This window comes from Echeneis naucrates, chromosome 2, assembly GCF_900963305.1.
Source record: "Echeneis naucrates chromosome 2, fEcheNa1.1, whole genome shotgun sequence".
Classification (NCBI taxonomy): Eukaryota; Metazoa; Chordata; class Actinopteri; order Carangiformes; family Echeneidae; genus Echeneis; species Echeneis naucrates.
The window spans coordinates 5,037,614-5,050,372 of NC_042512.1; the positions used below are offsets into that span (position 1 = coordinate 5,037,614).

Below are 12,759 nucleotides of genomic sequence, written 5' to 3' on the forward strand. Positions count from 1 at the left end.
TGTCATCACTGTTCTGATTGGTTGGTCTCTTCCAGGTGGGGGTTTAAAGATGTCTTCTTGTCTGATGCTTGTTTCTGCTCTGTCCTGTTTCCTGGATGCTGTTTCAATCTGTCTGACCTCATGTTCCTCATTGACCTCTCCAGTCCCTCCCTCTGTGATGTAGAGCTCTGTGTAGATCTGATTCAGAAGGGTTGGCTTTCCTGCTTTAGAGATCCCCTCAAACACACACTGGAACTTCTTCTTCAGGCCAGATTTGAGTTTACGTTGACAAACTTGAGCATGACTTTCTGAATGAACAAAAACAAATGAAATTAAAAAAAATCTAACTACAAGGTTGATATTTACTTCTCCTAAGGAATAAGAATATGATCATATTTCTCTCCGTCTCCTGAGACTTTAGTAAATGTGTAATTGATCCATCATGTTAAATCCTCTTACTGCTCTGCAGACAGTCAGCAAGCTCCTCATGTTTCATCCTCCTCAGGAAGTTCACTGTGATCTTCAGAAATGCCTCTCTGCTCCTCCTCTGCTCTTCATCCACCTCATCATCCTCATTCTTGATGAATTGTGGGTAATCTGGACTCAGACTCCTTTTGATTTTCTTCAGCTCGTTCTTCACAAAACAGACGATGTTCTCCTCCAGCATCTGGAACACAATAACATCCTGTGTAAAGTTCACTCTCAGTATAAACTGATGGATCAAAGCATCAGATCATCAGTCAGCAGAGTTCAACTTTAGCTGCTGCTGTATCATCTGCTGCCACGTCTCTTTCCAGAGCTACACAGAAAGATTCAGACCTGCTGACTTCACTAAACTAACTTCACTGGTGTAACTTACTAAGTTTGACTTTAGATTCTGACAACACAGAGATCCTGATCATCACATGAAGACCAAACTGATACAGCCCTTCAACACATCAACTTAGGAAGTGAAAATTCAGGGTATTAACTGTGACTGTGGCTGAAGATGGATCAGACCACCTGAACTAGTTCACTGATGAATTATTCCATCTTTAAACTCTGTAGAGACAGAGTCCATGGAGGTCCAGGACTGAATCTGATTAACTTTGGTCTTTGTTATTAAGTCACAGCTGAAATTATCTGGAAAACAACAAAATAAACTTTTCTTTAGGATTCACTGTAGATGAAGAAGAAGGAGCAGAAATGTTTTGTAAAAGTCTCCAACAGACCATATTCATACAGAACATATCTGTTGAGGCTGATGGATTATTGCTCTGTGGTGAACTACAACTCCCAGTCCTCTCCCACTCTCTCCCACCCCAAACCTGTTCAATCCCAATTCAACTCCTGTCTGTCACAGAGTAAAGCTCTACTGGTCTAAAGAGTGCAGCTTCAAACTCAAGTCTTTGTTGGTGTCTGTTGTTGTCACTGGATGAACATTTACACACCATAAATATGGAGTCCAGGTCTGTGTGATGATGTTTGTCAGACTGAACTCTGAGGAGAAAAGACACAAACACACAGTTTGTTCCAGGAACTGATAGACAAGCTTTGATACCTTTAATGAGTCAAACAACAACAAATGATCAGCTTTTACCTTTTTTCTTTGATAAAGTCATCCATAGACTGATCACTCTTCATGGACACACAGCTGGATACAGCAGACTGTTGTCCTCCCTTAAAGTTAATAGGATGACGCATAGATCGATCACTCTTCATGGACACACAGCTCAGTTCAGGAGAATCTGGTCTTGACTTCTGGTTGCTAGAAGAAACCAGTTTACATGAAAATAAATAACAACCAAGAAACAGAGCATAACATGATCTGTTTAAATTAAAATAATCAAATCCAGCTTTCATTTTTATAACCACGAATCACATTTTATTTTGTGATTTATTTTTTCATCTTAATTTATATATTTTTTTTATATTGGCAAAGAAGACACAAAAAAAAAACAACATATCAGCAGCGGAAAAAGTTCAGCAGTAAAAAATGTAAGTGACAGTGGGAGTGAATAATGATGGAGCAGTGATCTGAGTGCTGAGCTCTGACAGATGGACAGTTAGAGATCCTCATCTCACCTCTGAGCTTTGGTCTGACTCTCATGTTCCCCACACAGAGTGGTTTTAGAGGGAGGGGCTCCCTCCTCTCTGTCCTCACACTGATTCATAGCTGAGCCTCCACCTTCACACAAACAACAAAAAGCTTCATTACAACAGGACACCATTACAACAATTTTCTCTCTCTCTGTTGATTTCAGTCAGATTCAGTTTTAACAGAAACATTCCTGAATCATGAAGTTGAAGAATTAATGATCCCTGACACAGTTTTGATCACCATATGTTGGCACATTTGAAGGAACAGAATTTTAATGAAATACATTTTGACGACCAAATCATTCCTCCTGAAGCAAAGTAAAAGATAAAAAATACATAAAATCAAAAGTTACATTTAAAACACTCTGACCTGTGTCAGGAAAACCAAGATCAGAGGAGGTGGTTCTCTCATCTGATGTTTAGGATGAACCTTAAACATTTGTTTCTTTATTTGATACATTATTTAACCCTCCTATTATCTTTGGGGTCAATTTGACCACATTCAATGTTTATCATTCAAAAAACAATAGTTAATTTTTTTTTTTTTTTTTGCTTCATAGACTTGATTATGACCATGACTTCTCCTAATTTGATGGGTGCAGTTGATTAAGCATCAAATTATCATGACATTTTTTCCAAGTGCTGAACACATATTGCACACATTGGTATTCCCCTGGGGTCAATTTGACCACCCCTGCTGAAGTAGAGCTGATATCTCCCTGGGAAAATGTTTACTGTCAGTGATGTTGGAACAGCTCTTTGACAGTGAAAGTGACACAGAGGATTGTGTTGAGGAGGACCCTGATTTGGAGGCATTGTCATCTGATGGGAATGAGAGCGTTGACCCTCCTGTTGTCACTCAACCACCAGCAACACGATCCCCTCCAAAATGAAAATATGCTCCCTTTCTCCACTTCAACAGCAGGATAGACTTAGTGCTGCTAATATTATCAAAATGGTTCATCAGACATCAGGTCATCATTTTAGCTCTTCATAACACCAGCAATTGAAAATATTGTTCTTGGAATGACAAATTTAGAGGGGAAGCGTGTGTATGGGGAAGACTTGGGAAGACTTGGATGTAGTTGACTTGGAAACCTACGTATTTTAGCCTGCTCATTTTGGCAGGAGTTTACAAATCAAACTGTCGACACATGACTGCCTGTTGGCCCCTTGTCATCTTCTTCCACATCATTAACATGAGTGCATACAATGCATTTGTGATATGGTGTGAAATAAACAAGGACTGGAAAAGGGGAAAACTTAGCCGAAGGAGGATTTTCCTGGAGCAGCTTGGTAATGCACTGGTGAAACCTCAGACTGAGAGAAGACGGTGCCTTCCAAGAGCATCAACAGCTGCTGTAGCTTTTGTGAAGGACATACAGACAGAGACAAACATCCCAATTCCTCCAATGGTACAAACCGCAGGCGAGAAATGTGGCAGGTCTCAGATTTGTCCCACCCGAAATTCTTAGACCAGCATCACCGGTTATGCAACAAACATGTCTGCAAGGAGCATGCACACACACTGCACATCCTGTGTAAAGTAGTCCAGACTAGAAGCTTGACTGTGTGCAGAAAGAGCGGTTCCATGTTCTGACTCTCTGACTGATGTTCTCATTATGATTTTCTGTTTCAAATATGCAAACCCCCTCACAAACACCAAAAAAGGAGAAAAAAAAATCAAACAAAAAAACCCCAAAACAAAACACAAAAACTACTCTGCCACTGCCTGTCCCAAATCTAGATAACCAAAAAAAGGAGGCGTGAGTGAGAGGGGTGGGGGATTAATCACTATGTTTCATTGTTTGAGAATCATGAATGTTCATCCCAAATTAGAAAAGGTTTGGATGAAAGATTTTCAAGATAAATTATTTCTAATTTAAATGTTTGGCCTGAAAATCTGTAAATCAATTTCTTGGCACAAATATTCCTGGTGTCAGATTGACCCCAAGGGTGAAATGTGTTAGTAATATTTGAGAGTAATAGGAGGGTTGAATAATGTGCCTCCACAACTTCATACACAAATTAGTCTGACCTGTCATTAATCTGGAAGTCTCATAGAAATGTATCTCAGATCTGATGGTGTTTCTTCTCTCTGTCCACTAGATGGTGGCATCTGACTGTAGGATGTGTTGATGGAGCTGTGATTTAATTCATGTCACATTATTGAGCAAACAACTTGTGACAATTTAATTCCCACAAATAATTAATTAATAATACTTAGATAATCCCCAACAAGTGGAGTGCTGCTTTAAACCTTCAATGGTTTCCTTGTATCTGGAAATACTCAGAGTGTACAATTAACAGTAAGAGTTCAATTTACTCAGCCAAGTTCATCCAAGATTTCAGACCAGCTCTGACATGTTTGTTCTGTTCTGTTTGTTTGTCCTTCAGTGAGAATCTTTGCAGTGTCGATGGCTGCATGTCTGTTGCCCTCTAACTTTAAAAATCAAAAAGCGCTTCACAGTTTTTCTGCCTGTTTTAAATTCTTTACCATTCTGTAATTCAGATCCCGACTATTAAATGTTATTTTAACTATTTACGTCACACGTTTTCCTGAATATTGTTGTCCTGTTCAGTAGAGGAAAGAGCTGCCTCCTCTCTGTCCACACTGACTCTTAGTTAACAGGTCGATGAGTTTTGAAGAGTGTCCAATAATAAAAAGATTACAATCAATCCGCTACCAAAAGTAAGATGAAAATCTGTGTCAAAGAGCACAATGTGATCACAGTGATCCTGTTCAGACATTTACAGATTCTCACCTGCTGAACTCACTTCAGGTTGATTTAGTCACTTTACAGCTTCATGTGTCGAAGTAACATCTGAAGAGACGAAGCTGCTTCTTCTCCCTCGTCAGTCCAGGTGTCTGAGAGTGTAACATCAACAAGACGAGTTTAATTCACTCACCCAAGTTCATCCAACGTTTCAGACCAGTTCTGACATGTTTGTTCTATCATGGCTCAACAATAACACTGCATACCAGTCCAAGGAAATCAACTTATCCTTCATCATGAAAGCTAAGTTGATAAAAATTTGTTTAATTGAAGATTACTTTGTTGTGACCATTTAAAGACCTTAAAAAAAATCTAGTTTAAGTCTATTTATTTCATATATTAGTTTCCTCTGTGAATCCTATTTTATATTAAAATAGGAATAAAGTGAAGATAAATAGGAAATAGGAGATAGGAAGGAAGGTAGATAAACACCCAGTTGCTCAGCTCTACCCGCCTGTTGCACCCACCTAAACAGTGCGTTCATCTCATTCCACCAGTTTTCCGCCAGATTATCTTGAGCATCTTGCAAAGCTTTGTCATATTCATTTCCAGGCTGTTAGGCAGGATTTCACCCTGCCTGTCTCTGACCACATAACCTGACCACCATCTGTCTCTGACTCCTCTGGCTGCTGGCCCCTCACCTCTCCCCTGTTTGCCTTGGTTCCCTCACCAGAGGGGCTTCAGAATAAACTGTTGAACTGTTCTTCTTTGATCTCAGTCTGTACTGTATTTGGGTTCGACCTAACACCCGTTACAGTCAGTTAGTATTGAAATTTCGACTTTTTGCTTTAATAGGACTGGCGGTTAAAGGTGCAAACCAAATACAAAATGCCAGAAATGCATGATGCTAAAGATAATCTGACAGAAAATGAGTGGAATGAGATGGTTGCACTGATTAGGTGGGAGCAGCAGACGGGTAGAGCTGGGCTTTGTGTTGATTCTATCATAGCGTGCATTTATGATCTTTCCCATGGCAGAGCTAACAAAAACAAAAACATTATTAAACAGCTTTCAGTTCATGACACACATAACTGCTTCTCATTGCCACTGAGAATTCTTGAGGAAACTCACAATAATGCATTAAAACACACCCAACACAAAATAAATATCATAGATATTTTATATTTATTGTATTGCATCTATAAAGCATTGTGACAACACATTTGGGCAGAAAGTATATCCATGGTTGTTTCTTTCCTGTTCTCTTCTCATTTGAAGTCACAGACTCAGGTTTAGAGACAAACCAGCCTTATTACCTTAGTGTGTTGCATCTACCTGAAGCTTCTCAGTCATCTTGTCTAAGGTAATGTGCTAATATGAGGAACATGTTATCCATTTTACTTGGACGAACCACAGAATGCACCTTCAGAGAACTTAAGAGCAAAGATTCACTCTGCCAACATTGTTTTTGTGGCAGCAAAGGATGGGATAGTGTTGGGAAAATTTAACTGTCGACCAAAAACATCATCTGGGGGAGCTTCAGCCCAGGAAATGAATGAACTTAACCCCTCTCTACACAACACATATGAAGCACATGAAAAATGGTTGGGCGCAGGTCACACATTCAAAACATACTCACACAAGACACACACTAACTAACCTAAATAATACACCCCAAAAACTAAATAATGAAAACTAAGCTCTCCCAAATAAAGTCAAACAATCGCCCACTCTAATTCTTACAGAACTTACAAAAGAACACACTAACAGTTGTCCAATCAAATCAATAAAGAAAACTGTGGGGTTGGAGGACTGCCTGTGTGGAGCCTCTGTCAACCAACTCCCAGACAACAATAAATATGAAAAGAACATATTAATACCACCAACTAAATTAAACTAAAACAACTAACAGCAGGTGGTATAAATGAACCCACTGAAACATGGCTCGGTTCAGGAACCATACTAGTTCAGCCACAGTGAGGAGAGGACAAACAAAACAGCAGCCTGTTGGCTGTGAAACACAGACGGCACAGCCACTGGGCAGAGGGCCGTTTCCAACAGCGTGGAGGAGAGGAGAGGGCGCACTGCCAACTCACAACATCGAGAGGCCGAACAGGCTCAGGAAACTGTAAACCCAGTTTGTATTCAAGAAGTCCCAGGAGGGAGCCACACTGACACTGACACCAGAACACACACACACCGGACTGTGAAGATGAGGAAGAGGAACCGGAGGATCCACGTAAACACACAGTAAATCCCCATCTGCCACACAAGAACCTGTTTTATTTTCGTTTATTTTATTGCTGTTTCCCACACAGATGCAAACATAAGCTCCACCTTTGTTACGCCACTGTTACACTTTTTACATTGAATTTCTAACAGTTTCCTTGTGTAAATTTGAACACTGTGACCGTTTTGGGAGGAGGGAGAGGATGAAGCTCACAGCAGTACCTGCTGCTGCTGATAGAGAACTGCAGAACGATGTGTACTTTCATGAGTTTGATTCCCGGCCAATGCAATGTTACTTTTTCCTCCAACTTTTTAAAAAAGAGCTGCTCTACATGAAAAGCAGCACTGACAGGTCTCCTCCATCTCACTCTTACTTAAGCTGACTTCCAGGCCTAGATGCTGCAGTCTCATTATATGAAAGCTGTGAGTTTGACCCTCACATGGGGTTCACCTGTGCTCATCTGTTCCCCTCACACAGGAAAAGTACCCGGAAGGGACCAGCTTTATTTAAGAGCACAAACAACTAACCCTAACCCAACTAAATAAAATGTACATCAACCTAAGAAAACTAAAAAAAGAATAACTCACATACCTGCATTGTGGAGAAGAAACATTCACAGGTGTTGACAGGTTTTTCTCCTACATGCCCTCTGTGCTCTGTAACACCATGAACACAGTCACTACATGGCTCCTGTTAGCATCCAGTCTCAATAGCACACTCTGGCGTTATAAGCTAAGTAGCAGCCGAGCAACTCATGCTTCTCCACTTCTCCTCTAATTAGCGAGATTATGCATGAAAATAACAAAATATATAGTTTTACAATTTAACTCTGTGTTTACATCAACTTTTTAAGTATTTTTTACTAACTTAGTTCAATTTACACAACAAAAACGATAAAAAAAAATACAAAGAGCATCAGAAATGCGTAATTTTCTGGAAGGAGAGTCGCGAGCAAGAGGAAGTAATATGCAGCGCAAGACGGTAAATGGAGATTACAAAATAAAATATGCATTCTACTTCCGGTGCTTCGCAGACCTCCCTCCCGGCATTTGTGTACGTTTTAAACCTTAACATCAACATCTGTGACTGTAAATTCTTTCCTACAATATTAACACTCAAAAGAATAAAAGAAAGCATGACAAAAAAAAAATACTGTCCTTCAAAATAAGAGTGTGCGCTTCACTGCCATATTGTTTGTCTCTGAAACCACGTCTGTGTCGGTCAACACGTGTGCTCCTCACAGTTGTGTGTCACTTCCTCAAAGGTTTGACGTGATGTGTGAGTCTGAAGCGCTGCTGCCTTTTGTGACGTCACTGCCGTAAAAGCTAAAAGTCCGATCAGGAAGTGTGTCCCTCGCCGGGTGCGGTGGCGCGCGCCTGTAATCCAAGTTACCGGGAGGCTGAGGCTGGAGGAGCGTTTGAGCTCAGGAGCTCTGGGCTGCAGCGGACTATGTCGATCGGGTGTCCGCACTAAGTTCGGTATCGATATGGTGCTCCGGGGGGAGCCCGGGATCACCAGGTCGTCTAAGGAGGGGTGCACCGGCCCAGGTCGGACACGGAGCAGGTCAAAGCCCCCGTGCCGCTCAGTAGTGGGATCGCGCCCGTGAATAGACGCTGTAGTTCAGCCTGAGTAAGACAGCGGGACCCAGTCTTTATGCTGCCACTATATATATGTATATATACACACACACAACACGGCCTCATCCTTTATTTTCACTGAAATCCTCCACAAACTGAAGGACTCTCCACCTGGAGCTGAGGACCAGACAACAAAATCTGACTTCATTCATTTTAACATTAGAAAAAAGCTGCAGCTGCCACCAGATCAGGAATTTAAAATGAACAGATTAAAATAGAATTCATATGTGTTTTATATTTCACTAACTGTATCAGTGAGCAATAAAGACATAAACAACAAAATAAAGGAATGTTATGTTGTTGGATGACAATTGTGGTGTGCAAAACCATGGACACTATCAACATTTCCTCCTTCCAGGGCTTGTTGGTGTACAGGTATGATTCTCACTCAGGGTGCAAGAGTTCCCAGTTTCAAATCCTGAACGAGCCCCTCATATGACATTTTGAATGAGTTGAAAGAGTTGAAGACATTCAACTCTTTATGAATGTCTTCTTCTATGGCAGATACAGTTTTCCAGCCCATTAATGTTGTTCACCCCTCTCCCCTCATTTATCGCTGTTCTTTATTGCTCAATCATTTCTGACAAGGATTCATTTTCAAGTCCCACCTGCCCCCCCAAAAATGCCAATGAAATACACCAAGCTCACAATTTTCAAATGTAATGAAGTAACATCAAGAAACATGATGTTCTACCTGTCACCAACTTAAGTGGTCCGTGTCATAAAGTTTTTTATCTGTTCTGAACAGTACCTTGCTTTAGAATGTGACACATTGTTGATATAACAAGCTGGCAGCTGAACCTTTTCTTGCCTGGACAAGCACTGAGCGAGGTGCCGTATTCCACCCTGAACAGTAAATGTTTCAGCTGTGTGCTGTACCTATGATACTTACATTGAGGTAACTCATCTGTACATGTCAGCCATGAAGGCCAGCACGTACTTTGGCCTGTGAGCTGTGAAGCATCGGACACAAAGACACACAAAGACAACACATGATGCCCTGAGAGACGATACCTGAGCAGGAGAACTAGTCACTGCATGTACAGCTGCTTCTTATCTGGAGTTTTTTTCTGTCATCTATAATAAAGTAGAAAAGAGACACAGCTCCACAGTAACAGAGGTGTGCTGCTGTAACGCTGAGTGCTGGATTCATGTTCAGTTTATGGTTTTAGGCTGTAACAGGAACTGGTCCTCATGTCTCTGTGGCGCAATCGGTCAGCGCGTTCAGCTGTTAACTGAAAGGATGGTGGTTCGAGCCCACCCAGGGACGATCTTTGTTTAATTCACTGGTATTATAGTTCACACATGGAAGACCGGAGGATTTTTACGTTGATGCTCAGATATCTCCATCTAGTGGACAGATGGTAGAAGTTGATTCCTGAAAAGAGGAAGTGACTTTTCCTCAGATCAAACTGTTGAAGGAGAACGAGCAGCTTCTTCTCTTCACATATTTCCTCACTGACTCAAATAGATGCAGAATGTCATTTATCACTTTCTCCAGTAATGTGTACAGTTGTCACTGTGCTCCTGACTCAGTGATGCTGTTGGATGCTTATAGGGCCGCCGTTCTTAAAGTGTGGGCTCTATAATAAGCTATAATTATCCAAAATGTTGCTCCTTTTGTGTCTCACAGAGATCCTGCCTGTTTGGGAGAGCGTTACATTGAAGATTTAAAGGTCCCTGTTTCAATCCTGGGTTTCAGCAGCTGTTGTGGGTCCTTTTGTTCGCTCCCCCAAATGAGCTATTTCAGCACAGCACACAGTAGAAATGACTTCTCATTATGGCTTCCATGACCTGGAAGTGGAACTAAAGGTGTGTCCCTATCACCGGCCTTGATAATGATAACTGAGCACCAGTGAGTGCTCTCCTCCTCTTAGATGAGTCCTAACAACAGCAGTTAGCTGTGTCTCTCCCCAAATGGGACACTTGGTCCATGAAAACAACTAACCTTTATTGGCAGGATTCAAACCTGCGTGGGGAAACCCCAATGGATTTCTAGTCCATCGCATTAACCACTCGGCCACAACAACCACAGGCAGGAAAGCTCCCGTGACTCAACATTTTCCAGCCTGGATAGTTTCCTCCTCAAAGGACAGGGCACCTTCTTGTTGTGATTGATGCCCACATTCTCCACAAGACTTCAGCTCTTTGGAGATACAGCAGCAAGTGAACTAAACACAGCAGGTCCCTGAGTGGGCTTTGGAGGCTTTTGGTAAACAGAAGCAGGACTGTTGTTGTGTACGGAGCTTTGACTGTTACCAAACTGTTACCTTAACAGGTGAAGGTTCATTCTGATGGAATGAACTGTTTCTACACAAGCTGCATGAATGTGACTTGTGAATGTGGTTAGCTAAAGTTGCTAAAGCTGCCACACCATGCAGGGGATGTAGCTCAGTGGTCGAGCGTACCGCACAGCTGGGGCAACTGGCAGTGGTGGGATTTGAACCTACGTCTCCGAAGAGACTGGAGCCTAAATTGAGCACTTTGGAGTCCCATATGGTCTAGCGGTCAGGATTCCTGGTTTTCACCCAGGCGGCCGGGGTTCGACTCCCGGTATGGGGATTTACTTTACAACAATGGACCTACCACTAGCATGTCCTGTCATTTTGATGAACGTCTACCACTGATCTACATCCTCTTTGGATCTTTACCACCATCTTTACCATCTTAACCACTCGGCCAGAGTGACTGTTCTGGAATCCAATACTCAGAGTTCAGGGATAGACTCAAAGCTCGTTGAAACTTCGACCTGGAAAACCCCCAGGTGCATGATAACATTTTTATGTTAGGGGCTCAATCACCTGCATTTTTCAATAAAAAAAGCTTTCTCTGACCGGGAATCGAACCCGGGCCGCGGCAGCGAGAGTGCCGAATCCTAGCCACTAGACCATCAGGGAGTGTGTGGACAACAATACAACCATTTTTATGGACTTAACTTCCATCAAAGGCGAGCATTTCAAATCAGAGCGGGTTTTTAACCTGACGCAGCTGTAGCTGGACAGAATGCCGCACATCTTTCTCCCCTCATGTATCGTTGGCCATTCTCCACTAAAGATGTTCCATATGAGGCCAACTTTCCTGGTCTGTGTCACAGGACATCCTGTAGGGGTATGATTCTCGCTTAGGGTGCGAGAGGTCCCGGACGAACCCGTTGTGTTATGTCTCCAAAATTAGTGGCCATCATGACTCTTACCAAAGTTTTTCTCCTGTGGAAAGCAGTCAATCATCAATACTAAACACAGCCCCAACCACTAAATTATGGCAGATAGAGGAAGTGATGATTCTCATCAGTTTGTTTCAGTGATGATTAGGAACTCCACTGAGAGTGAAGCTCTGCTGGGGTTTGAATGCAGAATGTCCAGTTTACAAGACAGACACTTTTAGCAGCTAAGCATCAGTACTGCCAGTTTCTCTGCAGTCTGTGTCTGTATCATAGACGAAGGAAACACAAAGGGGAGAAAAACACTCAGTCACATTCATGGAGTCTAAAAAGGGACACCAGATAGAGAAGGGGAGAAAAATCAAACCAGCAGCTAAAGTGTGAAAATAATGATTAACAACAACCAAAGTTTCACACAGAGAGGCTGCGGCCTCGTGTGGACTATAATTACTCCGATACCATACTATAATTACTCTGCTGCTTTTTTCTGAAAGTCCTATCTCAGTATCCTTCTGGATGTGCTTTTGTGATGTGTCAGAGCTCTTTCTTCCATTCTATCCTCCAAATGTTTGGACACAGTTTTGTCATTCCATGTGACTCTGTGGTGCAATGGTAGCGCATCTGACTCCAGATCAGAAGGTTGCATGTTCAACTCACGTCAGGGTCAGATCATCTGTTCGTTTGCGCTACATGGCTCGTTGGTCTAGGGGTATGATTCTCGCTTAGGGTGCGAGAGGTCCTGGGTTCAAATCCCAGACGAGCCCAACTGTTGTCTTTCATTCAATATGATACACTATGGAGCTGTGTGAGGTTTGCTGTCTGGTTTCATTAAAGTAATAATTAACAGCCTGTATGGAGTCTAAATGAAAAGAACATCAGATCGAGACTAAAAGTTGTCCCCCTCTGACAGGAACTGCTTTTCTTTCAAATCTACTTCTGTAAGGTGTGTTCTTCTAG

General features: G+C 41.9%; 1 long non-coding RNA gene and 5 other non-coding genes across 7 annotated transcripts; 4 read left to right on the forward strand and 2 right to left on the reverse strand.

Annotated features, from left to right (window-relative positions):
* Positions 1 to 1,413: 1,413 nt before the first annotated feature.
* On the reverse strand, positions 1,414 to 8,190 carry LOC115053132 (uncharacterized). Of its 2 annotated transcripts, none has more exons than XR_003841416.1 (5): positions 7,597 to 8,190; positions 4,824 to 4,927; positions 2,044 to 2,146; positions 1,559 to 1,726; positions 1,414 to 1,458 (listed from the first exon to the last, which is right to left on the reverse strand). It is a non-coding gene; the product is annotated as an uncharacterized LOC115053132 (long non-coding RNA). The 2 variants fall into 2 exon arrangements; XR_003841417.1 differs by lacking the exon at positions 7,597 to 8,190 and adding an exon at positions 5,042 to 5,087.
* Positions 8,191 to 9,838: 1,648 nt separating this feature from the next.
* trnan-guu (transfer RNA asparagine (anticodon GUU)) lies at positions 9,839 to 9,912 on the forward strand. Its single transcript has one exon. It is a non-coding gene; the product is annotated as a tRNA-Asn (tRNA).
* Positions 9,913 to 11,132: 1,220 nt separating this feature from the next.
* trnae-uuc (transfer RNA glutamic acid (anticodon UUC)) lies at positions 11,133 to 11,204 on the forward strand. Its single transcript has one exon. It is a non-coding gene; the product is annotated as a tRNA-Glu (tRNA).
* A 263-nt stretch (positions 11,205 to 11,467) lies between these two features.
* trnae-cuc (transfer RNA glutamic acid (anticodon CUC)) lies at positions 11,468 to 11,539 on the reverse strand. Its single transcript has one exon. It is a non-coding gene; the product is annotated as a tRNA-Glu (tRNA).
* An 858-nt stretch (positions 11,540 to 12,397) lies between these two features.
* On the forward strand, positions 12,398 to 12,469 carry trnaw-cca (transfer RNA tryptophan (anticodon CCA)). Its single transcript has one exon. It is a non-coding gene; the product is annotated as a tRNA-Trp (tRNA).
* Positions 12,470 to 12,494: 25 nt separating this feature from the next.
* trnap-agg (transfer RNA proline (anticodon AGG)) lies at positions 12,495 to 12,566 on the forward strand. Its single transcript has one exon. It is a non-coding gene; the product is annotated as a tRNA-Pro (tRNA).
* The last annotated feature ends 193 nt before the right edge of the window (positions 12,567 to 12,759 follow it).